Source organism: Perca flavescens, chromosome 21 (genome assembly GCF_004354835.1).
Source record: "Perca flavescens isolate YP-PL-M2 chromosome 21, PFLA_1.0, whole genome shotgun sequence".
Classification (NCBI taxonomy): domain Eukaryota; kingdom Metazoa; phylum Chordata; class Actinopteri; order Perciformes; family Percidae; genus Perca; species Perca flavescens.
This window is the reverse complement of record NC_041351.1, coordinates 16647156-16674475: the sequence shown is the minus strand read 5'-3', so window position 1 is coordinate 16674475 and position 27320 is coordinate 16647156. Positions and strand designations below refer to the sequence as shown.

At 41.9% G+C, this 27320-nt stretch overlaps 1 long non-coding RNA gene across 1 annotated transcript; it reads right to left on the bottom strand.

Moving 5' to 3' along the window:
• Positions 1-555: 555 nt before the first annotated feature.
• On the bottom strand, positions 556-21920 carry LOC114547900 (uncharacterized). The gene is made up of 2 exons (XR_003691291.1): positions 21203-21920; positions 556-1026 (listed from the first exon to the last, which is right to left on the bottom strand). It is a non-coding gene; the product is annotated as an uncharacterized LOC114547900 (long non-coding RNA).
• Positions 21921-27320: the final 5400 nt, after the last annotated feature.

The following is a 27320-nucleotide window of genomic DNA, read 5'->3' as shown; positions in this document are numbered from 1 at the left end:
CCTGTCACATTCTCCTCACGCTCAATGTGTCCGTGTTTGTGTGCATAAGAAATGCGATGTTTGAAGAGTAGAAAATATTCTTGGAGTCAATCATGCCACGGTCGAGAGTGACAGTCGATGGCCCCCGCTGGAGGAATTTAGTTTCACAGTACCTGAAAGGGTTTTGTCTCAGCAGCCCTCGCCATGTAGGTCTAAGAATTGAATCCTGCGGCGGCTCAGCTCCCGTCATGAGGTGCTGCGACTGATCAAATGAAATATTGACTTTAAGCGGAGCTCGGCACTTGGATTGCGGAGTAAAAATAAAACAAGTTGGAGTTGACATTCGGAAAGACGGCCTCATGCTGTTTCAACCTGTCTGCCATTAGTGCATCATTTGTTCTCCTTTTGATCAAATAGGTCATTTGTGGTGAGGATTAGACAAAGATTATACTTAGCAATCATTCCGGTTCAGTTCCGAAGCAGAGCGGCCCGCTCCAACTTCATCAGCCACTCTTCTTGTAAAAAGATACCCTACACTTTTCTGCACCATTGGCAAGCATGATTGACCACAATTAGGCCAATTACAGACAATTTTAATGACTGAGACAAATTGATGACAGGGTTTATGGGAGCAGCTGTCCTCATTTTCACCGTAATACACTCATCAGCATGGACATCACTGAATGAACCGGAGAGACAGTTGGAAAGGTGGGGGAAGTTGCAGAGTGGAATGTACCGTACGTGTGTGGAAGCATAGGCGAGTGCTGGAGTACTTTTTTCTGTGTGAATGCAAGTGTCAGGGTGTGTGCGTGTGCGTGTGTGTATTTGTGTGTTCGGTTCGGTGTTGAGTCATGTCCAGGGCTGATCTGTAGTCGCCGCTGCGCCAGAGCTGCAGGTGTCCCTGTGCCCCGTCGATTGCGAGCCGCCTCTTTTTCCCAGGAAAATGCTTTCAACCGGAGTTGGGTTACCGCAAAGCAGCACAGACATCTGAGAGATTCCAGGAATGTCCCTCCCCATCAAAGGGGCAGCATTTGGCCATTTTTATATCTGCAATTAAAAAGGGAACAATAAGAGAGAAGAGAGGGAGTGAGTGTGAGGATAGACTGAGGAGAGAGTGAAAGAGGGTTGGAGTAGAGGGAAGTGGAGAAGGAATGTCAGCACCTGCTACGGCTGCATGCGCTGCCAAAGAAAAAATTGCTGCATAAAGAATGATGAAGTATGATTCTCCCCCTCCCCGTATTATTTTTAATAAACCCTTTAATAAAAAGGGAATGGCCCCTCTTGACCTACACTTTGCATCTGGTTGTAATTGTTGGGGGAGCACCTCGCCAAGTTCAGAGACAGAAAAGGGACCACAGAAAAGGGACCACAGACCTGTGACGGTAAACGTGTCTCCTGTACAGATCTTTCTCTGTGGCTCCTGTAGCTTGAAAAAAAGCCACAATGCTACGATCATTCACTTTGTTACAACAAAAATCTTAACTGTGGCAGAACTAGTTGTGTTCCAAGCACAACCTGTAGCCTCTTTTTAGCTCATTATTTTGGTTTTCAGGCCAAAACTTGGTTCACTCTTACCATTCTCATCAGTGTCTTTTGACAGCTATTAAGAGCTCAAACAAATCCACTGTATGCTACCTGTCATACACCAAACCGGACAAAGTTAGCGACCGGCTGGTGAACTAAGTGGAGCATTTAGCAACGACTCCTTACCACCACGTAGCTAATGCAATGTTCAAGCCGTTGTGCTCATTTCACTGAGATCTTCTGTGAGATCAGGCTATATTTTCCCCAGGAGTTGATAGAGACCGAAATACAGCTAATAGGAGTGAATATTGGATTTACATTAATTTGGTGGACACAAACATGACTCCAAATGAATGATGGTGGTCCCAATCTGCTGGATGTGAAAACAGCTTTGCTAGTTGTGAGCTAACAAGTTCGCCATATCAACTGAAAAGGTGATAACATGTCAGGGCCGCTTGGTGCCGCTTGTTGCCGCTTGTTGCCGCCGCCCCAAGTGGCCAAAATAATCAGTTATTGCATCCTTTCCCTTAAAACTATATTGCGTAGTTTCTGTCGCCCCCATGAGGAATTCTAAGTAATGACAACAAAACTGTTGGCACGTCCACGTCATACAAGCCTTCCGTGATCGCCTTCCATCCCCTCCCTCCTCCACGCAGTTGCTAGTAGCCAAGGAGGACACGGAGGATTAAAAAAACATGATGGACTCTTCAGAAGAGGTCATTTTCAATAATGACCAATCTTAAGAACAATCTTCTGGACTTAGCCATGCTGAGAAATACAGAGAGAGCTGAGTGGAGCTGATAGTCTTAATTAGCTTTGTAGCAACTCATTTGGCAATGGCTTGAATGTAACGGACGTTCATTAATATCAAAAAGTTACCAACTAAAGCTTTAACAGAGGAAAGAAGGCCAACTCGCACCTTAGTGTGCCTACAACTCTGTTATTGCTCATTCCTCAAAAGGTCAACAATGATCATCGTAAAAAAGATGACCCAAGTTGTTTTCACTAGGATTTGAGGAAACCATCACATGTTATTATTTGCTTTAATCTTTCAGTTTGTGAAATGTAAACTGTACTTTTTTAACAAAACAGAACAGAGCTTTTACAAAATGTTCTCTTGGATTTCCCCCAATCACTCACTTAATGGAGATTTCAATTTTTATCCATGAAATACATTTTTCGTGGTTGGCAGTGAACAAGTGGTGGAACTCAGTTGATCCTTTGAGTTGGGTGTGACTGTGTTTGGCAAAGCCACAGTCATACTCTATGTCTAATTCCTTTGCATGCTCTTTCTGACGCACCCTCCCACTTTGGCTTCCCCTCTCTCTCTGTGACTTGGGGAGCTTTCAGTCGGTACATTGCGTGCGACAGTGGTGCTACAGGCTGTAAAGGCACAGTCCAGGAGCAATAACATAACTGGTGCAACGTAGAGGTGTGTATCTGTGTTTTTAAATCTGTCAGTCTATATACACATGTGTGCTTAAAAGACTTAACCATCTGGCAAATGCCACTATAGATCCAGCAGCTTCACCCATGACACAGACTTCCATCGCCAGCTCCAACAGGCAGCGGTGTTCTGGCGCCCCATAAACAGAATTCCTGCCTGATTTTACAGTTCTTTCCTTTTCCTGGTTCCCTTTAACGAAATGTGGATTAGGAGTTGTGCCTTGTAGGGTTTGAGCTGGAAAGCATCCCCAGACATCAAGTGATTTGATCAGTGCTACTATTCAAAATATAAGAGATTAACAGCAAAATTGTTCCAATAACCTGTTAAATCCAGGTGGCAAGTGAGCTTCACAATCCCAAAAAAAGAAGACGTATTCCAGCTGTGGGCTCGCTGCTTGTGAAAAGATCCATACCGTGAGAGCAGGTGGTACGCCAACCTCTCTGTTTACTACTTTTTTTTACTCTTTTTACTGACTGAACCGCCATCACACCTCTTCTTTTTTTTTTTTTTTTTTTTTTTTTTTAACATAGAAATGAGACAACATGACCTGAATGTCCCTTAACAATTAATCTGGTGAAGATGGAGTTCTGGGGAAAGACATTGATTGGCTGGTGCCCTGCTGTGATGCTAAAGAGGTGGAATTTTATTGGAAGGTTTTGGGAGCGGGGGGGCAGGAAGTCCCTTTGGACGCTATAAAGCTTGCTCATATAAAAGGGGTAATCCCCAGATAATTACAGGTGGGGGTGCTCTATACAGACTCAGACTGCCACTTCCCAAGGTAACCCCCCAACCAAACTCCCCTGCCTCAAACCATGGATGATAAAAGACTAATAGGTTGAGGCTAACGCACGTTATTGCCAGCAGTTTCTTTCCTTACTATGATGGTAGAAACTGAGCCTTAGCAGGTGTTTTCACCAACTGTTTCTGATTAGACATCATCTTAACAAAGTGCAGATAAAGCACTAGCATCAGGACAGGCAAATGTATATTGGAGAAAACTCCACTTTTGGGGTTATAAAAAGGCTTCAGCATATTGGACATCAATTTAATACTTGCGGTTTGACCCAGAAGCTGTAGATACAGTTTCCACAGCCAGTGGTTTAACCTCTTCCACTAATGGTAGCGTTTCTCCTGCATTCTCTCATAGCAGACATGCTGACATGGTCACGGCTAGAGTTACAAAGCATGCTGCATAAAACAACACAGTGGGCCGATAATTAAAGGAAAAAACCTGACGTTACTTAATAAATTAATACAGAATGTGGTTTATTTTGCCAAGTTGATAAAAATGAGAAAAAGCCCAGTTTACTTATTGACTTGAGTTTCCTCAGCAGATCACGAGAGAAAAGAATAAATAACTGAGTAAAAGAGAGATGAAAAACAGACAGGCTCTCCTGCACGTGTGTGTGTGTGTGTGTGTGTGTGTGAGTCTTAAGGGTCTGTGTTTTAAGTGTGCCTCCAGCGGTAGTTGCATTTAAGGTTTAGACAAAACCATTGAGAAAAATAACAAATAAAAAATGCTCTCTACCAAAGATTGCACTATATCCTCCGCAAAGGTATTTCAGTGTTACTGTTTCTAGATTTACTAAGTGAGAATCTCTGATTGGTTAGTCGGTTAAAGGTAAATACCCTTTCCTCCTGTTTTCGTTCAATTTCACTTGATAAGAATTGTTCCCAGAGATTACTTGTTTGTCAAACAATATGGCCACTACTGTACTGTTTTTTCCTAGAATTTTTCTGCTGATGACCTTTTACTTTTTGTAAAAAAAAGCTGTTTACTGACTTCTTCTTCTGTTTTTTTGTTTATTGAAAAAGCTCCGTTGTCCGTCCAACATGATATTGTTATTGTAGTATTGTTGATTTTAACTTTAAATGATCCCAACTGGACCTTGTACTCAAGTGTTATATATTTAAAGATATGACAGTTAACTCTTGTTGTCGTCTTGGCTTCTCTCTGAACGTTGATTTACAGACGACAGCAGTGTGGGCGTAGGTCTGCGACCATTCCTCAAAAATACCACTGCTCTAGTGTACACTAACACAGAATACTAGACAAATATGTGGCTTTACTGCTCCCCTAAGTATGCAAACGATGCTAGATATGGTACAACATTTCACATAACAGTTGCGGTTAAACTCAAGGCCCGCGGGCCAAATCCGGCCCCTCGCAGATTTTGATCCGGCCCGCATATCAATTTAGGTTCACAATAAATTTCGGCCCACCTAGTTTTTGTCACTTTTGCCGATGATTTTGGCACTCCCTTTTTGTTGCTTTTGCCTTTTTTTATGATGGCTAAGGAACTTTTTTGCTGACTTTCTTAGGGCTTTATGTCAACCAAACTGTAAGGGAAAAGACTTTATAAGACATGCAATAATAAAAAAATAAACTCTAACTGTCTGGCCCTTTATGTGATTCTTATTTTCCAATGTGGCCCTTAGTGAAACTGAGTTTGACACTACTGCTGTACTTGCTGCTAGGTGGGATGTCTTAGTGTGTTATCTGACAACACCTCATACACATTTACATATTTCCAAGCAGATTTTACTCATAATCTCATAAAAAGTCTTTCACATGTACCTTTTGGCAAGTTCATATGGAAACCATTGATGATGGGTGTAAACAGAGTGCACAATAACTATTGCAATGCAACCTTTACAAAAAAAATAAGATATTCAGTAAGGAGCATGTTCCATATGCAAAAAAAATTCGGGAAAGGAGGGGGTCATTTGTGGGAGCACGGTATTCCCTAAAAGCACTGGAGGCCAAGTGAAATTGAGCCTAATTCCCTGGAATGCCACTTCCGTCTGGACATGTCGATAAAAATAAAGCTTATTGTGATAGTGGGGGTTCAGCCCCCAGGTAGAGTAATGAAAAGAAAACTGGCAGAGCTCCCAATGGGAAAAGCTCACCTTCCACCCTGCTGGCCATAAGCTACATTCATATGGATGCATACCTACAGGAGGGGAGTGTGTGTTTCTACGTGCGTGTGTTTGTATGCACGTTTATGTGAGCATAGGTTGTTCAGAATGTTAAGCTGCCCACAAACATGCACTTATCCAGTGTCGGTGGAAGGAAAAGCTATAAAAGGGAAAGTGAATGAGGGGTTTGGAACCACAACAGATAATTAAGTGACTGTGCAGGTGTGTGTGGCGGTGAAAGGTGACAGGGGCTGAATCACAGATAAGAAATTCTGAAATGAATGTACACCGGGAACTGAGTAAGAACTAGAGAAGGCAAGACGTTGAGTAAGCATGACCAGGTGATAAGTTAGCTGTGTAAGTGTGGGATGTGTAACAGCCACAAAGCAAGACAGGCAGGCAGGTCGCTCCGGCTGGAGGCTTTACAAGTCGGCTCAGGTGTGCCTCTCTGAAGGGCCTTTACAAGACTGAGGATGCATTTAATGAGACTGGCTGGGTCGGACATATGCACACTTTTGCATATGCAGACATAGACATACAAAACAATTCTATTTTCTATTAGATATTTAAGTCACGACAGTGATTAGTCACATTCATCACAGCCACATATTTCCTCACAGGCTGAATGAGCTGAATAAGCAGCTTATGTATAAAAGCGTACAGACATGAGTGTGGTAATGATCTTCTCATCTAACTCTAGCCAAGAAAGCAAGTGTATTTCCCAACTTTTTAAAACTATTCCACTAAATTATCTTTTTATTAATTGCGTGTAAAGCCCTAAATGGCAGGGTTACAGGATAACGACGTAACTGAGCAGGATTGACGTAAGTAACAACATGCTTTAACCAGTTTAGCACATTGTGGAGGTCACTAAAACAAACTATAAGAAATATGCCAGTGTTGTTGTGGCAGGAAACCTGCTGTTAATCCAATTCTGGCATTGCAAAACATGGAAAATATGCTAACTCTAGCCATGTAGAAAATAAACTATTGTAACTAAAAGAAAATATGGCACTTAATTCACTGTTATTGTGGACATAAGTCTGACACCTCAATACTTAGGTCCCAATAAAAGAGCTTTTTAAAATTCTATTCATCAACATCATAATATAAAAAAAAAAAAATGTTAAAAGGGTTTCAAATCGCTATCATAACAAAATGGAATTACAGAGTTTACTTTTCAACATGAGCAGTGTTTCCACAACAAGTCTCTTCTATTTCACCTGGATGAGATCCATCCCTGATGCTTTCAGTTTAAGCAAATTATGAATGCCATGTAGAGCTTTGTTTGTTAAATGGATCCAACATTCACTCACTGCTTAATTGAATGAACTTTGGTTTACAGGTTGAGTCAGAATAAGGTCTGATAGAAAAGCTCCAAGAAACGTTTTTACATTGGGAATATAGTTGCAGTGAACTCCTTTGGTTTGTGTCTTTTAGTTTGTGTGTGTGTATTGTAGATGTTCAAATTTCAGTTTTCTAAACATTTTAAAGACTTCTCGGTATTAAAATATATTGCAGCGTGTTTGTTCAATTTTTTCCAAAAAAAACAACATTAAAAATACATTAAATGATTTAAAAGTTTAGGTTTTCTTAGAAATAAAACTGATATGTGGGAGGTTGATGTGATCCAAACTGTGGTCAGCCCAATGCATCAGGATTCAGTGCATCCTGGCTGATGGGTTGGCTGACTCTCTGCATGCTGCCTGGGCTGCTGCAGCAGCAGCTGTGCTCTCTTCACCTTCAACATCATCTAACATTATGCTAACATTGCCACAACACAACAGCCAGTGGCTGATGCTAAGCAGACGGACAGGCCCAGGGTGTATAGGAATGCAGGCTTTCTCTATGTTTGTACTGCTGCAGCTGGGCTTGGCCACAGGTATGTATGAGGCTGTGAGGTGGAACACTCAGAGTGGGCGGAGGTCCATGCCATCTGCAGAACCGACTGCACGGTCTACCGTGGGAGAAGTCAAGACAAATAGACAGAAGGAGAGAGTGAGGGGAATCCTTGTGCTGCACCAAGGATGAAGGGATGGAGGCGGGAAGGCAGCTATTAGGGATGTAGGTTAGCTTTAAGGGTTTGCAGACAACATTAGTGACTGACTTTTTGTGTTGACAGTAACACTAAAACTGTAATTTGCACAAGTACTGCCTGGGTCAAATTTACAAATGTACAATCTAATTGTAAGGTGATGAAGTTAGGAAATGTATCTCTTAAATCAAACCTGCAATAAATAGAGTCTTTCTGGCCACTGGAGGCAGCCAAAACAAAGTGTGAAGACAACATTGCCATATCATCACCTTCTATATTAATATGATGAACTTGTGGGCAACTAGACAACACTCTCTCTGTAGTAGTTTTTTTTTTATTGCCTCCCTGACAGGGAACTTCACAGACCTCAATGGAAAAAGTAATTAACATGAAGCACTGAAATGTCTGGTGAATGGAATATTTATGGTCAGAAATTTAAAAAAAACTTTAAATTACATTTTGTTTTGCCAACTTAAAGTAAATTAAATTTTGACAATTGACATTTAAACTGCAAGTGATTCTTCTTAAAATAAACTACAAGTGATTTAATTAAGTAATTAAACTGCACATAATTCTACATGTGAGTCCTGTTTGTTTGACCCATCCATCCATCCATCCATCCATCCATCCATCCATCCATCCATCCATCCATCCCGCAATATTATCATTTATTTGGAGTTGTGTGTCTCACCACCTGATACATTTAAATCCACTATTCACTCTTTTTTATGCTCGGGTTTGGTCTCTACCAACTCCTGAAGGAAAGATCTAGCTCCTTAGCAGCTAAATGCTCCACTATGTTCACCAGCTTGTTGCTAACTGTGTCTGTCTGCTGTTTGGTGCTGAGCCAACAAGTCCTCCAAACCATACAGGTTGTTTATTCCTGTCCTCAAATACCCATAGGAGCGTTTCATTAATTTATGTGGAATTTGACTGTCACCTTATAAGCTTTGCTCCCGTCCTAATTACTACGGCCCACTAGAGGGCGCTGGCACTAAAAACGTAAATATGAATCCTAATTGCTGCTTGAACAAACAACTTATGGTAGCGTTTTTCAGGGGAGGACAGTTAGTGTACAGTGGGCTTTTAGCGCTTTTCACTGTTTTACCAAGGCCACATTCTTCTGTGAAGGATAAAAGCTTGGCAGACTTTAACAACAGTAGCCTGCATATCACTTTCTTAAAATCCTTATTCATTTTGATAAATTCTTCACAGTCTAGCCACCACTGTTCTCGAAAAGAGCTCACCTCTCAGGTATAAAAGTTAGCGTTTCACACGTGTAACTTTCCATCCATTTTTTTTTTTTGGGTGTATGCGGTGGGGGTATCCACATGGCCTCTTAATTTAAACCAGATGGTGGCAGTTAAAAAAAAGAAAAAAAGAGAAAAATGAAAGGATGCTTGTATTACACTGAGAAATAGAAAGATAGTCACCTGGATAATGGCATGTGATTATACAGCTCATCTTTTGTTTTTGGGGAATCACAAGTGTGCACCAATAGACAGGAAGAAGTCATAACAAAGTTTAACATTAAAGCAGGGAGTACTTGAGTGGTCCATTCTTTTGGGGTGCTCATTAATTAAGCTAGCAGAAGTTAAGTCATAAAAATTAATTAAAAAGGGAATTCAGAGGTAATTCATTCTCAGTATTGAAGCATTTTACACCCTGAAATATATTTTTCCTTAAAGATTGAGACTGTGAAATTCTCACACATTTTCACCTTCCCTACTGTAAACCTACTAAACTCTTGTTTTGGCTAAACCTCACAGCAAAACAAACATGCCTGTCATAGAGAATTTTTTTCAGATGACAGATGTCACAAATCTGCCCACAAATAACTATTCAGGTCCACATATTTCTAAGGTAAAACACTAATGGCTACAAGTCAACATTAATTCACTCCAAAGCGCTTGAGTCGATCAAACTCCACAGTAGGCCGGGCTAACCACCGCTGAAAAGTCATAACCACAGTGGTTATTGTAGGGCTGGTGTTAGCCATGTTGTAGCTCAACACCTTCTAATGACCGTCAGCCTATTGCAGCTCACTTTAGATGTGTAATGCGATACCGCTGTTCACACCACAAACCAACAGGTCTTCGGGGACTTTTCAAAAGGTGACTTGTAATTGACTCCCACTGAATGTCGCCCTTAACTGACTGACTGACTGACTGAGTAGGTATATTTGTTGAAAGATAAATAAGGAATGAAGAGGAGTTCTGGTTAGAGGGTAGAACAGGCGAGAGCTGCTGAGACCTATGGCTTTTCTGGCATAAAACAAACAGATTTTGTATTATGAAACCAAGTTTGGCTTGTGCCGTCTGCACTTGACTCGATTATAATTACAAGTTTGGCAATTTGTAAAGGTCAAGTATGGTGTTTTTGACAAGGAAGACATAAACAAAATATTTCTTCCTTCGTTTACTTCATTTCAATTCTCACTCGTTTTTAATCCTAGTTTTTATTTTTACATTCAGACGGCTTCAGGAGTCTTCTGCATTCCAGTGAGCTTACGAGACCCTCTCACCTGGTTGTTATTATGCATGCTTTTTGTGTGGTATGGCCGCCCCCACTCCCTTTCCCCCAATAACCCTCTCCTCACCTCGGCCTTGAAATAATAATCATAACTTTGTCATGGCACCCTGGCACACATGACAGCCCCAACTGCCTCTGAACTTGGACCCCAAAGATAACTATCATTTGTAGGTTTTTTTGTGTTGCAGCAGAGGGGATATAGCTGGATTCAGGAGTTAAGTGCTTCTTCATGATGCTGCGTTCAGGTCTGCTGTGTTTATGATTATGCGCAAAGCTGTTTCATCTCTCTGCAAAATGGCCTGCTTGTGTCAGTGGGCTATGTAAACACACAGGCCTTCACATATGAACAGCATTGTTGTCTTTTCAAAGCATGAGGCATGAGAGAAAATGTGTAGAACCTAAAGGTCATGTGAGTGCATGCTGGTTCAAGGAGAAAGGATTATTAAGCATTAAAAGAAGCATCTTCATTTTAGAATTTGTAGAATACTGATGTCCTATTGCGTATAAGATGTCTCCTTTAGCAGACATAAAGCACGACAAAGTCTGTAGAAGTTCTAAAAAAGAAAATTCACCATGTAGCACATCTGGCTCTGTCACAATCACTTCGATGGAGCTTTCCCTGCCCCCCATTCCATCTCGGGTTTCTGGGATAGCTAGGACAGGTGCACATTCAGGTGGAGCACTACTCAATCTCTACTCCCTACTCTATTGCTCCTTACTGACAGTCCCATATCTCAGAATATCATTACTCTTGTATTGTGTGTAAGGTTTGTACACCTGCATACATCTTTTTTACATCTTTGCTGGTCCTTTGGCCAGTTACTTCAAAGCAAACATCCCATCTTCATGTCACTTATAAATTGCTTTATTGAGGCCGAGTGTTGTAGGTTTCACATTCCAAGCTGAACTTCATCAAGACCAATTCATTAGCAGTGCCAAAATTATCCAAATATGACTTTCTTTACACAGTGTAAACCATGAGGTAAACATAACCATTAACCATATTTAGTGTGATTTTAACAGGTTCACAGAACATTATGATGGGAACAATTTGTGTAATGCAATGCAGTCAGGCTTCCCGGATGCAAGGCTACCGTATTAAAAATAGGAAAAGTTTTAGGTTTGGTTATTCAGCCAGTGGTTATGAGTTTCTGGCCTATTGCGCTGGTACGGATTGTTTTTCCAGTCACTGTTTGCACAATGAGGTACCTTTTCTTCTCCTGCAACAAGTGCTCAAAAGTAACGATTTACCAACAATGCCGCGCCACTCCAAAGCTCATCAACATTCTGCCAAGCATGACTCTTTCATTATGCCTGTCAGGACGAAAAGGAAACGGGAATGGATGATGCCAGGATGGTTCTCGCCTGTGTCTGGATAGCCGTCTAGCATGTCTTGTGTATTTTTTGAGCGCATTGCCTGGCATGGTTTTGGTCGGCGTTGGTAATGCTGGCCTGAGGTTAGGGTGCCAAAGTAAATTGTGACGGCTTTTCTTATTTTGTGGCCTAGCTCTACTACATGCAGCCACTACTTGTGTTGCCGTGGCTGTAGCTTGGCTTCAGCCATTACGCTCAAGAAACAGGAGTAGAGGACAGGAAGTGTGGTTTCCTCTGGTTTTACAGCACCATGTCAAGGCTTGGGTTCTGCACAGCCCAGCTAGCCACTGAACTGTGACACACACATTTATAGGAATTTGCTTTTATTAAAAATGACTGACTGCAGCCTCAATCACTCATTGTATGTGCATGTTGGTGTTTTGCAGTTGCTATGGTTGTTATTACTGTGTAGCCGTGTCTCTGTATGTCTTTTTTGCAGTCCAGAACCCTCCATACAGTTTAAGAGCTTTTTGGCATCCATGCTTTTACTAGAATCTGAATACAGACACTATTACACAAATGAAGCCTCTATGCAATGAAAACCAGATCTAGTCCTTAGCCCTACCATCACGCTAGCGAGGTGTTTTATAGGCTCGCGGGCGTGGCTGCCGAGTGGCATCTGTCATCAGAGCGTGCCCTCGCTCTACACCAAGGTGAGTTTATTTGGTTTGATACCTGGTGTGCTGCCCATATTTTCACAGGTGCCTATGTTGTTGAACCAAGAGCCTGATTCCTGCTTTCCCTGGCAGACACAAGGCCCTGGTTGTCCAGAACTTCCTCTAGTGGACGGGAGGGAGGAAGGGTGCCCCTCTGCTCCCTTAGGAAGCATTCCCCTACAAAATGTCCTCTTTCAAAATCCCACCACCCTATCTCCCTTAAAAGGTAACTACCGTTTTATTTCAACCTGGACATAGGCTAGTAAGTTAATAGGACAATTGTCCAGCTTGTAGTTACCTTCACAAAAGTGCTCGTTTTGCCACTGACTGATGAATATTGTGTGTGTGTGTGTGTGTGTATATATATATATATATGTGTGTGTGTGTGTAACTGTCTGATAACATTATGGAAAGGATCCCTTCAGAGATAGACCTTTAAAACATCTTTGAGACCTTTCTGTTTAATCAGAAACTCTGAATCAGAAAATCAGAAGCTCTGAAGTCGCTAGCGCAAACCCACCAGACTCCATTAAAAAAAGCAATACTTTTAGCGTGCATAGAGCCAACATATTTTCACATGTAAATCATGTTTATTTCCACCAAACCTAGAGTTGTGATGGTTGGAAAAGTGGAAAGACAACCCAAAACAGATTTTCATAGTTTTATTTTGTTTCCGTTGACTTTAAGTTTAATTTACGATGCTAAAATTACTGTTTATTTAAATGAAGTCTGGTGGGTTTAGCAAACTCAATTTCTCGGATGTTTTTATGTTTAAAAAAAGGATCTTATTCTTTAACAGAAAGGTTGACCTCCTTAGAAATCCTTCATAATGTTGTCAGACACAGAATATTAATCTGAGCCTGTCAGTGGGAAAATGAGCACTTTTGTGAAGGTAAATACAAGGTAAATTGCCCTATTAATTTACATTGCAGCTTGTTTCGCTGCTGGGTTGAGTTAATGTATCTCTAAATGAACATTAATCAATGAACTATTTGGGATGGATTGATACCGCTTCTGTGTTACTGCTCTGGAGTCACAGTGCACTCATTTTGTCAGATACAGCAGCCCAGTTTGACATTGGTTTTTAATAGTTACCAAGTCTGTGTAAGTAAATGGAAAGAATTTATTGGGCAAGTGATTGATTGAATGTCAAGACTGTCAAAAAGCAATAGACATAGCACCATGGATCAAGTCCTTTCCTCTCTGACTATTTTTAATACTACATCAACATATTTAAGTGCAAATATCCATGGCCGATTTAGACACTGTGGAGGAATAATGGTCCAGGAGCCGTCATTAAGGTACAGAGTCCTCCTGGCACAACCGCATCCTGGTGAGCAGCTGAGAGTCAAGTCACGCCACAGCTGGGCTAAGGCTTCGTAGTGGGGAGCCAAGAGCAGGTTGCTGCCTGTGGGGAGCTTGGCTGGCCCTTTTTATAACCCTGTGACTCTGGTGATAGTGAGGGAAAATCCATCACATGCCTGTTGATGTCAATCTGGGGTCAGATGTAGATATTTTCTTGCCTATGTAGGGAGAAGATGCTGTTTAGACATAGCTTAACTTAACTCTGGTAATAATTAAAGCACCATAAAGTTTCGAATAAAGTGCTTGTCGGATCCTTGAACAGCGTCTGAAATGCCTTCCTACACTTTTCTGATGCGCCATCATCAGGTTAATACGTATGCTACCAAATACTTGCAAAACTAGTGTCATTCCCATCAGCCTCAGTTGTTCTTTTTGACTAATAGCAAATGTTAGCGTGATAACACCCCAAATTCAGATGGTGAACATGGTAAACGTCAGCATGTTAGCATGTTGACGTTAGCATTAAGCTCAAAGCACTGCTGTGCTACAGTACAGCCTCACAGCTGCTAGCATGGCTGTAGACTCCAGACTACTTCCGTCACTTTATGTGTAAAACCAAGCGCAACTGTCCACAAGTGCGTGCTGTAATCTCCATTTGTGTGGTTTCCCGCATTTCGCAACTTTGTGGTCATTCAAAACATGAATAAACACCTCATCTTTTAGGCGGCAGGTCGCACAAACTAGTTTGTCAATGTCAAGTATACGCCAGTCTTATGGACTTGATGCTATGTGAAACCAAATAGAGGTGATGGAGAACAGTATACTGTATGCATTCTTAGTTAGTTTAGTTTACAAGACATGACTGCTCCATGACTAAAATTAGTCTTCTCAGCACCAGATCTTCACGTCTGAATGTCACAAACTTAAAGACCACAACTCCCACAGGCATGGAAAAGCCTCCAGGTCCTTTTTTTGAGAAGTGGACACAGAGGAAAAGAAAAAGTCTCTGAATAGAAACTTCCAAAAGGAAAAAAGGGACGTTTTATATATATATATATGTGTGTGTGTGTGTGTGTGTGTGTGTGTGTGTGTGTAAAGTCCTAGTGGACTGTGGAGCTTGAAGACATCTCAGTCTGGACTCATCACTGTCATAACTATCTCTGGAGGGGAAGGGCCCTGTCTTTACAAAACCATCAAAACCACATAGATCACTTTTTACACATTTCACGAGCCGTTTCAACCGCTAATCATCTCGTCCCCATCCTGTCACGCGGTCTCCATTCTTCATGTCGTTCTCTAATCACTTTCCTTTCCTCTCTCAACCTTTTTTCAACCCTGCTTGCCCTCACTTGCTTTAAACCCTCCCCCTGCTCTCTCTCTGTCCGTCTTCACAGATAAGTAGGCATCCCTCACCTTTCACATAACATCACATGGTAGCAATCAGAGTGGGCTTTGGCAGACAAATTAGGGCAGTTAATGTAGACCGGAGATCAGTGCAGAGGCGGGGAACCTGGTGCTAAATGCCAACAGATGGGGCCTGAAGTGGATCGGCCCAGCCTAACATAGTACGATACAGTATAGCCTGGGGTGTAGAGCTGAAAGAGGGCCTGAGCCTAGAGGAAAGAGGGGCATTCTTACTAAATCTAGTTTTTTTATTAGCGAGAAGTTGGAGACTCAAAGCAATTTAAGTCCAAAGAAGAATTGTTTTTTGATTGGAAAACTATTGAACCTGGATGTTAAATTCTGTGCAGAAACAGAGTTTTTTTTTTAGACAATGCTTAAAGACATCTTAGCACCATTATTCCTTTCTGGCTCTATAGGACTCTGCAAAAAAAAAAAAAAAAAAAAAAAAAAAAAACTTGTTTCTATTTGTCCATTTATAGAGAAACTGTGTATTCCAAAAAATTAGTCAGATTTATTTTAAACACAGCTTGCCCCCTAGTTCACCACGGAATTATGCATATTTAGTCAAATTTTTGGCTGAGACGACCGATGGGACTCAAAGCCAATTCAGCATGGATACTCCTCAAATGGCACATTTTCACCAATCAGTCTGTCATCACTTGTAAAATATGAATGAATAATGCTCTCAGAAATCTATTAATTCAGAATACATTTCTCCTGTAAAATGTGGGACTCATCAAACGCTGCTCTGTGTCATTAAAAGTGTTTGTACTCACATTGAAGTGAAAGTAAAAAAAAAAAAAAAAAAAAAGTAATAATTACTCAGCCCTAAAGCCAGGATTGTAATTCTTGAAGCCAAGCTATTGAAATGTGCCGTAATAAGTGAGACGACCCACAAAGGGCTTATGCAAAATGTATCAGTGTAATTTCTATTTGTCCATCTGCACACAATCCGCTTCTTGTGATCACCTTAATGCATGGGCAACACACACACACACACACACACACACACACACACACACACACACACACACACACACACACACACACACACACACACACACACACACACACACATCTTATGTTACAGGCTTTGAAGAGGCAGACTCATCCCCATTTTCAACAGTACCCAATCAAACACAAAGCTGAGGAGCGGATTAGGAGCAGGCTTGTGCTGCACAATGCTCCTATCAAGGACCACACTGGTTTTAAATTACCCCTATTCCTCACTCATTTTCAATCACTCACTGGCCCAATAAAGTTTGTTTCTCCAATAAAAAAGACCAACAAAGGAACACTGAATTCCAGTTTTGTGTGACAGCAGTCCCCTACAATACTCGCCACTGTGCATTTGTGTCCGGAAACTTGTCCACGAGTATCATGGATGTGACTGGCCCATTTGTGGGCTAGAAAATTGGATAGGTTGGAAAGTGAGAAAAAGACATTTCCTTTTGGAGGAATGAAATGTGCTTTTTTTATGTTTAAATGGGAAAATGGAAAGATAGAGAGATTGAAGGATGACAGATGTGCGAGTGGAGGTGTGGTCATTGTCACGCATGTTGTCAGTTCCAGAGGGAGTGGTGTCTCTTCAGTCGACAGCTGGTTTCACTCAGAGAAAAGACATGCAGCAGAGAAGAGAAAGAGAGAGAGAGAGAAAGAGATCAGACCTTCACCACTGAATATTTATGATCTTGGTCCACACAGATTTCTCGCCACATTTTTTGCGGTTTTCAGTGGGGGTTAGTACTTGGTGACCCACACACACTCACAGACTCACAGACAAGCATACATGAGTGTTCACAGATACACTCAGATATTCACACATGCTTTTGCTGTCTCTTAGGGGAACGAGACAGGGGAAGAAAATAAATAATAAAAACGGGAAATAAGTCACACAGATCATTAGAATGGAAAGTCGTCAATGTGGCGAAAAGTAAAACATTAGGAAAAAGAGAAGATTTAGGAAACAGACCTACACACAGAGACCCCATGCTGGAAAATGCCGTTGTTGAGCTTTGAAGCACAGTGGTAATGAGGCTCCATTTAAAGCCAATGAAGCCGCTTTGGCAGCTTATGAAAGCACGATTGGTAAGCCCCCCTCGTCTGCCGCTGGGTGGTGTGCGTTTGTGTGGATGTGTGAGTGTCAGTAGGATAGGGAGGGGAAAGACTGGACAGTGTTTGGCCGGATCCACGTTGGTCTTTTCCAGCGCTCTAAGCAGCAGCTCCATTCTCAGACCATCAGTTTGTGTGCTGCTGCGCTTCCCTGGGTGTGTGTAACAAGCATAGTGTGTGCGCGCTGTGCACGAGCCTAGGTGCATTTTACTAATTTCATTGTTATTTTCAATAACAATGAAATGCTGCGCTGTTGACTTTAGACCAGGTTTTTCTTGGTCAATGGCGCGATCACTTCCCGCTGCCTCAAGATAGCAATATGCCAAGAATACACCTGAATACACCTCCCCTGTAAGACCAGCACGCCCATGGGCGCAAAGATGGGCGCAGGTGCATTTGTTATTTAAACGACGTGGGCACTGGACGGGAAATCGACAACGGTCTTAAACTAGCAAAAGACACTTGCGTTGGGCTTTGCGCTCCGCTGCGTCGGGTGCAAGACAGGGCCCTTATTAAAGTTATCATCAATAAGTAATCATTTTAACAGTTGCGGGAAGGTGACAATAATCAATATAAGTGTCTTCATTAGAGGTGTGAAGAGATCTCGTCCCACAAGATCTCGTGAGCTTAAAATGTGACGAGACTTCTCGTTGAGGTAAAAATTGACAAGTGCAGAGCGTTAGCACGTTAGAGGGTACAGCCGCTCTCTCTCTCACTCTCTCACACTCTCTCACGCCGACAGACACACATGGACTGCAGCGTGCAGTTCAGTGCGGCGCTGACTTGCGCAGATCACTCTCTTTCTTTCATTTTTTTTTTTAATGAGTCGAAACCAGAAAGCAAAACCTAACTTAGCTTTTAATGATATTAAACAAAAAGAAATGTTCTCCCCTCGTCTTAAAATGGTCATAAATCAATACAAGAGCAGCCTACTTCCTTGTTTACTGTAGGGCTGTAACTAATGATTATTCTGGTAGTCGACTGATCTGTTGATTTTTTTTCCGATTAATCAATGATTTTTTTTGTCACGCCCCCTCGATCTCTGCTTCCTTTGGGCGGGGCTCCAGTGCATGTTTTACCTCACCTGCTCAAGTCTGTACACCTGTGAATGTCACCTAGTGGTCCTGTCTCTGCCTCAACATAACTTCAGTTTCCACAGCAAATTAAAATAATGACCCATGAAACATATGAATATGAAACTTGCTTAGCTTGATAGCTTAATCAAATGTATGTGACATTAACACTGGTGGTTACAATCAAAATAAAAAAATCATGCTTTCATAATAAAATTAATTAAATAATACACTAAAGTGCAAATGTATCCTGGCCAGCGACAAGACGTTGGAATAGAACAGAGGTGTCAAAGTCAATTTCACTAAGGACCACATTGGAAACTAAGAATTACATCAAGGGCCGGACATGTTTAGTTTATTCACGTGCTTTTATTTCATCAAAAAAGTCAAGGATCTTTTACTGGATTATTGCGTGTTTCATATAGCCTTCTCACTTACAGCTTGGTCAACATAAAGCCCCCAAAAAGTAACTTAGCTATCAAAGAAAAAAGCGACAAAAACATTGGAAATAACGCCAGAAAAGGCCCCAAAAGCATTTGCCAAACTGACAAAAACTTCAGAAAAAGCAACAAAACATTGAAAAAGCTACAAAAACTAGGTGGGCCAAAATTTATTGTGAACCTAAATTGATATGCGGGCTGGATCAAAATCTGCGAGGGGTGGGATTTGGCCCGCGGGCCTTGAGTTTGACACGTGTGGAATAGAACATCATTGGTCATTTCTTCGACCACTTGTAAAACAACGTAGCTAATGTTTGTTTACAAAAGAAAACGTAGCTGCACTCCACTGCTATTCAAGTAGAGTGCGCGGCAACGTCTGGGCCCTTACAATTATTTTTTATGTGCGCGAAAAGCTCTTTGACACCCTATCAGAGACAAAGTTTGTCGTTTTGACGTACATATTTTTCCGAGCAACGAGGAGGGAATATCGAGGAGCTATAGACGAGGACACACGAGAGCAGCCTTCCCAGAAGCCGTGCAGCTGAAGGAGTTGCTGACTCCGCTTTTAAAACAGCTGACCTATTCATGTGAGCTTCAGAGGAAAGGACATCTCATCCCTCTAAAACATATTCGCTCGTTTCCTCTCTCCTCCGATGATTTCCTCCCGTCAAGTGGAGGAGTCAATTTCTTTTTTAAGATGATTTTTTTTGGGCATTTCCGCCTTTAATGATAGGAAAGCAACGAAAGGAAGAGAGAGAGGGGGAAGACATGCAGGAAATCGTCCCAGGTCGGACTCAAACCCTGGACCTTCTGCGTCGAGGTATGAACCTCTCTATATGTGCGCCCGCTCTACCGACTGAGCTATCCTGGCCACGGAGGACTCAATTTAAGCAACATGAGATAGAGTGAACACTTCGCGGCGACGCTTGTCGCTCGGCTGTGGCATTTCCCCCCCTTCTCATTTCCGGTTTCTCCTTATTCATAAACAACATGAAATCAAGGAGAGGGTTAACTTTTTCCTGCTACAGATTTCCGTGATGAGAAAGCACAGGGGAGACGCTTTGTTTCTCTCACTACTCCGAAGCTAAACGGCGTCACTCTCTCACTCTCACACACACACACACACACACACACAGACACACACACACACACACACACACACACAGTCACACACAGTCACACACACGTACAAACTTCAGGCCACTTAAGCCGACTACACATGATAGGCGGCAAAAACGCTTTGCGTTGGTCGTTCCATTGATTTCCTGCGGGGGAGAGATTTGCCGCTTTGCGCTCAAAATTGAAATTTACTTTGACCTAATTGCCGCTGACCTTTCGAAAGCGCAACCAATGAGATAACATCATGTCGTGTTACCTAGCAACGGGAAATGGCTTCCATGCCACCCACTCTTGATGAGGAAACCATTGACATATATAAAATGGACCAATAGACCCCGTTGCTCTGGACGGAGACCAGTGAAGGATATTAGAAGCACTTTTCCGGTGATCTCTTGCTTTACTGCGCAGCCTCCAACTGACAGAGACAACGTAGATGTGACGTGAGCAACCTGTCTGAAAGTTGGAAGTCTTCTGGTAGCTGTGCCAAGAGAAATTTCAATCATTCCCAATCTTACAGAGACAGAGAGCCTAGGTAAGGAGATAACATAGACACAGGCTAATTATTGATCACTAACATGCTAGTTAACATTAGTAATTAAACCTAAACAGCTAATGTAAGTCAAAACTGCCTGCGAGCTTCTCCTGTACTATACGGTAATTCCTCTACTATGCGACAGTAAGTCACTTGGTTATGACACAATCGTTAGCTTATTTTTACAAAAACGTCTGTTACGGAGCCATAACGTGAGGTACAAGGTAATGAAGCCTTTTATACATTGTCGTGTTTCTTTAGAAATAAACAATGGACAAATAGAGTCTTTAAACGCTTCAGATGTAGAGTTATTCACAGTCACAGTTATTCAAGTGCCGTAAAAAAAAAAATGGCGGTCAGTCTAATGCTAACAAGAGGTGATCGCTTTGTAGCAACAAAATGGCACCATCGGAGGTTCGTGTTCTGAAGCGAAGCTTACCCCCTTGGAGGAAACCTGCGCTGCGCTTTGAGCAAACCGCGCATCATGTGCAGGCGGCTTTACGTAGGCTACGGCGTGGAGTCTCCGCAGGACCATAAATCAAGCTCTAGGGGTGTCACAATGTCGATATTTATCGAAAATGGATCAAAATAAGATCAGATTTCGACTACTGAAATCAGAAGCAGGATCGGCGATTCCCCCAGTATTTATTTCTCTCCACATCCCACTTGCGCACACCCGAAGAAAACAGACACAGCGTAGTTTACCAGATGGTAGCATGCAGCTTTAAGACACAGGGTAACGTTAGCTTACCGGTAGCCTGTAGCTTGGCTATTCCAGTCACCATGGCCACTGTCGGAGTTGGAGATGACGGACAGAGAGAGTAATCCTTCTGCTTCCCTGAGGTCACCGGTGTGGCAACGTTTTGCCTTCCACGTGAGTGAGTTATGTAAACAAAAAACGAAGGTAAAGCATGTGGACTGCGGCTCCGACGGGGCTCCGTGGTGCCTTCGTATAGCACATTGTTAAACTAATGGTGCATTCAATTGTGCCAAAAAAAACCTCTGAGAAACTCAAACTGTTGTTGCAAAGACCCTTTCTGCTATCTAGTGATTCCTATTGTGGTATTGCTGTCCCTTTTGAAAAAAAAAAGTTTAAATCGAAAATCCAATTGTGACACTTAGTGGCCTGTTAAGGGATGGAAACGTGGTCTACTGGCTCGAGAGGCTTTAGGAATGGAAAGATCAGCCCATGTTAAAAAGTTCACAAAAAGAAGGTCGCTATTTCACAACAAAAAATAAATAATAATACTGGTAGCAGCCTGAATCATCACTCTCCTTGGAGTGTTCACATCCCCTCTATCCTACAGTCTGAAAGCTCAAGGGACAGGTCAAGCAGGCATTTTTACTGTTATCTCTTGGTGTGAATTTGTACCAAGATAAGCCAGATGATGCAGACGAGTTCTGACAGAGGCTTTGTTAACACACACTGAGTGAGGGTGACGCTTTTGTGGGGATGGTGCCTTAAAGTGCATCATTTGCCACTTGACTTTGTCCAATCTCAGTCACGAGCAATAAGGGAGAAAGACAGAGAGACAAAAGGAGATAGAGTTGTGTTCAGAATAATAGCAGTCCAACATCACTAACCTCATAAATCCAATTTTTTGATACAAGTGATATTTCTACATGTCAAATAATTTACTAGTAAGTGTTGTAGAGTCATAGAAAACCAACAGACTCAACAGTCATGACATGCATGCTGCTCATTCTGTGTAATTGAATCTGTAATTGAAAGGGGCATGTTCAAAATAATAGCAGTGTTGTGTTCACTTAGTGAGGTGATTGATTCTGTGAAGACACAGGTGTCAATTATGGCCCATATTTAAGGAAGGAAGGAAGCAAATGTTGTGCATGCTGGTTATAGTGCATTTCACTGAAATACTCAGCAAAATGGGTCGTTCCAGTCATTGCTCTGAGGAACAGCGGACTTTGATTAAAAAGTTGATTGGAGAGGGGAAAATATATAAAGAAGTGCAAAAAACTATAGGCTGCTCAGCCAAAATGATTTCATATGCCTTGAAATGGCATCCAAAGCCTCAATGACGTGGGAAAAAATGGTCAACCATTCGAATGGATCGAAGAATAGCCAAAATGGCAAAGGCTCAACCAATGATCAGCTCCAGGAACATCAAAGAAGACTTAAAGTTACCTGTGAGTACTGTTACAACCAGAAGAAGGCTATGTGAAGCAAAGTTATCAGCTAGAAGCCCCCGCAAAGTCCCATTGCTGAAAAAAAGACATGTACTGAATAGGTTGAAATTTGCCAAAGGACACATTGACTGGCCAAAGGAGAATTCTGTGTACTGATGAGAGCAAAATTGTTCTTTTTGGGTCTAGGGGCCGACGAGCCCCATGCACTGAATTCAAGCCACAGCACTGTGAAGACAGTAAAGCATGGTGGTGCAATCATGTTATGGGGATGTTTCTCATACTGTGGTGTTTGGCCTATTTATCGCATACCAGGGATCATGGATCAGTTTCAATACATCAAAATACTTGAAGAGGTCATGTTGCCTTATGCTGAAGAGGAATGCCTTTGAAATGGGTCTTTCAACAAGACAATGACCCAAAACACACCAGTAAGCGAGCAAAGTCTTTGTTCCAGATGAACAACATTGATGTTATGGAGTGGCCAGCCCAATCCCCAGACCTCAGTCCCATAGGTGACATCAAAAATTTTGTTTCTGAGGCAAAACCCAGTAATGCAGAGGAATTGTGGAATGTAGTGCAATCGTCTTGGGCTGGAATACCTGTTCACAGGTGCCAGAAGTTGGTTGACTCCATGCAACACAAATGTGAAGCAGTTCTCAGAAATAATGGTTATACAACTAAATATTAATTTAATATTAATACTAATTATTATGCAGTGATTCAAAGTAAAGCAAACCTTTGAGACATTTTTTTCAGTTTATACAGTAAATGTTTGAGTTTGTAAAGAAAAATGCAAATACTGCTATTTTTTTAACAGCCTAATATTCCTTTTTCTTCACTTTCTGTAAAGGTATAACACAAACTTGATACATTTTGGTCATGTTTTGATTTAGAATTGAATATGCAGTGTTCCCAATGCATTGATATTATGGAATTAAAAGCTATTTAAAGGATTTTGAGCATTATTCACTTTTTTAAATCACACTGCTATTATTTTGAACACGACTGTAGAAAGACGAGCAAGCTGATGGGAGGCCAGAATAGTGTGTGTGTGTGTGTGTGTGTGTGTGTGTGTGTGTGTGTCCAGACAATCTCAGCAACCTCTATTCTCAAAGCCTTGATGGCCATGCCTGGGGAGAGGGATGATAAATGGTTGCTTTCCTGTAATTTACCTTCAGGAGGATGGATGGAGCTGGCCTGTTTGGTTAGAGGGTGGGAGACGAGGAGACTGTAGGTGAGAGGGAAACCCAACTCCTGAGTTGGGTTTCCTTAGAGGTGAGGTACGTACGTACGCGTGTGTGTGTCTGTTTATTTACAGAGCTTTAGCTCTTGCTCTGTTCATAGAGGAGGGGAGCCGCTCTACCCAGTACTCCTCCACCCTTCAGACCCCAGTCTAGCCCGTGTGAGTGGAAACACACCAGAGCAGTGCCCACTGTATGCGAGCATACTTTCCACGAGAAACACACACATATCAATTTGACATTATTTCCGCAGCTCAGGCTAATGACTGCAATTAAAGAGACAGATGATCAACACAACACACAGCTCATTAACTAATAATTTATTTTTTTATCATTTAGATTAAAAAGTCAGTGGTTCATTGCCTCAGAGGAAAAATGTACAAGGAAGACTTTGATATAACAGAAGTAAAGAGCAGGACTGAACGGAGGGAAGAAACCCTTTGTTCCCCCGAAAAAGATAGGTGGACAATTTCTATGTGAGTGGACTAATATTCCCAGGACATTAATGCAACAGAAAGGAGTGGGTTGTTGTGTCATTTGCCGTCATTGCCTCTATGTTAAAAGCAGAGGGTCCGATCAGCTCGTCTCACATTTGTATTTAATTCTCCTCAAAGTCATTTACAATTGGGCGATTGTTGTCTGAAAACAACATAAAACCAAAAAAGGAATACATTCTGTGTAATATCTGAACCACATCTTCTGGTCGCGATCACAAAAGCATATGTTTCTGGTTTCCACATCCATATAACATCATCTGGTTTGTACATCCATACACGTGAGTCATCCCAGGCCAAGTGATGCTGTTACAAAAGACAACATGAATGGCAGAGGCAGTTCAGTACATATTTACAACATTAAAAATGTGTCAAGACTTATTAAACAAGGTGAGATGGAATGAGTGAACCAGAATGAAATGGGAATCAGGCCAGGGGGGAAATGTAAATGAGAATTCTTCATCATAGGCTGTTCAGACTCGTCGATGCAAACAATAAAACAGTGGCAAAACCCCCTAAAAGGTCTGCCTTCAAATGAGAGCTCTCTCCCCTCTCTGCAACTTCAGTTCATGTGCATGTCACTTGTTTACTTGGGTAAGGTTAATTAGACACACATACACACACTCACACACACACACACACCTGTGAATGCTATAAATGCTGCAAAGGGAGGGGAGGAAACAAAGCAAAGCAGTTATGGCCTCAGTTCCACTGCCAAGCTGCTGGGCTTGTTAACGTAAAACAACAGGACGGCTCTCCGTATGAGGCTCACTAAATAGCTTTCACAAGACTACACTTCCACCCCCCAAACAACATCTGGCTCACTTCTTATCTTTATTCCAACATTCAGGGTGGGCACTTAAGAAAAGGAAAACAGAGAGCCAAGAGAAAGGAAGGGGGGATTTTGTGCGGGAGTCCAGATTCAAGGACACCGCAGTTCCTCCGCAAGTGTGTTGGGTGCTTAAGGAGTTGAGCGCCAGAGAGGCCTCCCGGGCACGTAATTTGACCATCAATCATAATGTGTCACGGCGTACTCGCATACCGCTGCGAGGAGACTGGTGCTACTGTAACACCACCTGTCTGAAGGGCCACTGCGGACAGCCAACACACAAATAATTGACTGTTTGGTTCTGCATTTTTGTGAAATTCCAACGGTGGGAATTGTTCCCTGCATGGGCATAGTGCTGTCAAAACTTTTTTTTTTGTCCTTTGCTCTTTTTGTCACACACTATAAATCACGTTAGGTGATAATAACTCATTTTGGTTACAGGTTTGTTTTTGTATTATTCAAAATATCATTGGAAGACCGACAGATAAGCATGAAAGATCCACAATAATTTGAACATCATCCTGTTCATCAACCCTATCAATTGTCATGGCGTCCACATTCTTAAGCTTGGTGACATATTCGACATATTTCATAAACACTTACAATCAGACCAATACACCTGCTTGAGTGTGTTCTTCACAGTTTGACATACATTCTCGGAAGACATGAAAACGAGCTGCATTGCAGTACAGTACACCACTGAGGGGTTTTGGCAGCCTCGTTCTGTGCTGCTACCTATCTAAGACACTGAATACACAACAACATGCAAAATGGGTTTAAAAAAAAAAAAAAAAAGGGAGTTTGGGGAGGGTGGTGGCTGACACAGAAGAGAGCGGAGGAGAGACACTTTTGGAAGGATGACAAACCAAACATACCACCGCAGCCAGAGGAGCGTAACCACTCGCTAGCATGACATGCCTGTCGGCACACTCGCTGCTACGCTAGCTTGATGTTCCCCTCATAACTGTGTTTATCTTGTACTCTATTTAAATAAATTGTAATGTGCTTTACAAAATGAAATAACAGCAAACGGCAGATAAAAAGCTTGAGAGCAACCAGACTGGTCTCTCTGTGGTTTTTCGTTGGTCCTGACTTTCATAGTCTCTTAATTGAATTTAAAAACTGACTATGGTTATTTGGCAAAGGATGACAGTGACCTGACTGTGTGAGGGTAGGCAAGTAGGGGAAGATGACTTGGGAAGTTTTCCTTTGGATCTCGATGCTCATTTTAAGTTTAGTTCTTGCTCACTGTAAGGTTTTGATGGACCAGCAAAAACCACAAACATGCAAACATAACAAAGCACATGAGGAATGAAATATGATCCTCTCATGTCATAATACAATCAGTGAGCGCTAAAAACTTTCCAGCCTCATTCATTTTGTCAAAATACACTGGAGAAAAACACGACTATGTTGTTTATCCGACTTGTTTTCTTTTTACTGCATGAAAAGGAACTCTCGTTTCAATCTCTTAATATGGCAAACAAAAGCCTGCCAGTCATTGGACGCATCAGGAAAATGTTCAGACATTTAAATACAAAGAAATGACATGGCCACACAGCGACATCTGGAAGGACAGTATCCATAAAGCGAAGAAAAGTCTCCTTGGAAATATTGATATTGTTCTAAATAATTCCAGCCATTTGTCCACACCGCTTAATCTGTCTTCCAGAAAAAAAAAAAGTGACAAGCAATGAGTCATGATGGTGATGCATGACTTCATAAACCACTCATGAGAGGGACTAGTGGTGAAGAGGCACAGCCGCGGAGGCCTGGAATGTGACTCACACATGCTAACAGGGTTTGTTCTGCTTAAAATGAAACAAAAGGATATATCTCAAATAAGGATACGGCAGGCATATGGATGGATGCGATAAAACGTAGCCACACGAAGAATATAAACTCTACTATGAGCAGTGGATATAAGAGCCTACACAAGCAGTTTATCCTGTGACGGCTGTCTGGTGGCAGCAGCAGTGGTGGTGAGACTGAGGTTTGCTGTGGAAAACATCCCTGCAAAGGGAGCCCTTGGTTCCTCATGTGACAAAAGTTTCATAGTTACAGTCTGTAGAAGTTACTACAGAGACCTAAAGCAAGTAGGCCCATTTTTTTTAATGAACATTTTAAAAGCAAATGTTGAGTCACGTGGTCCAGCTC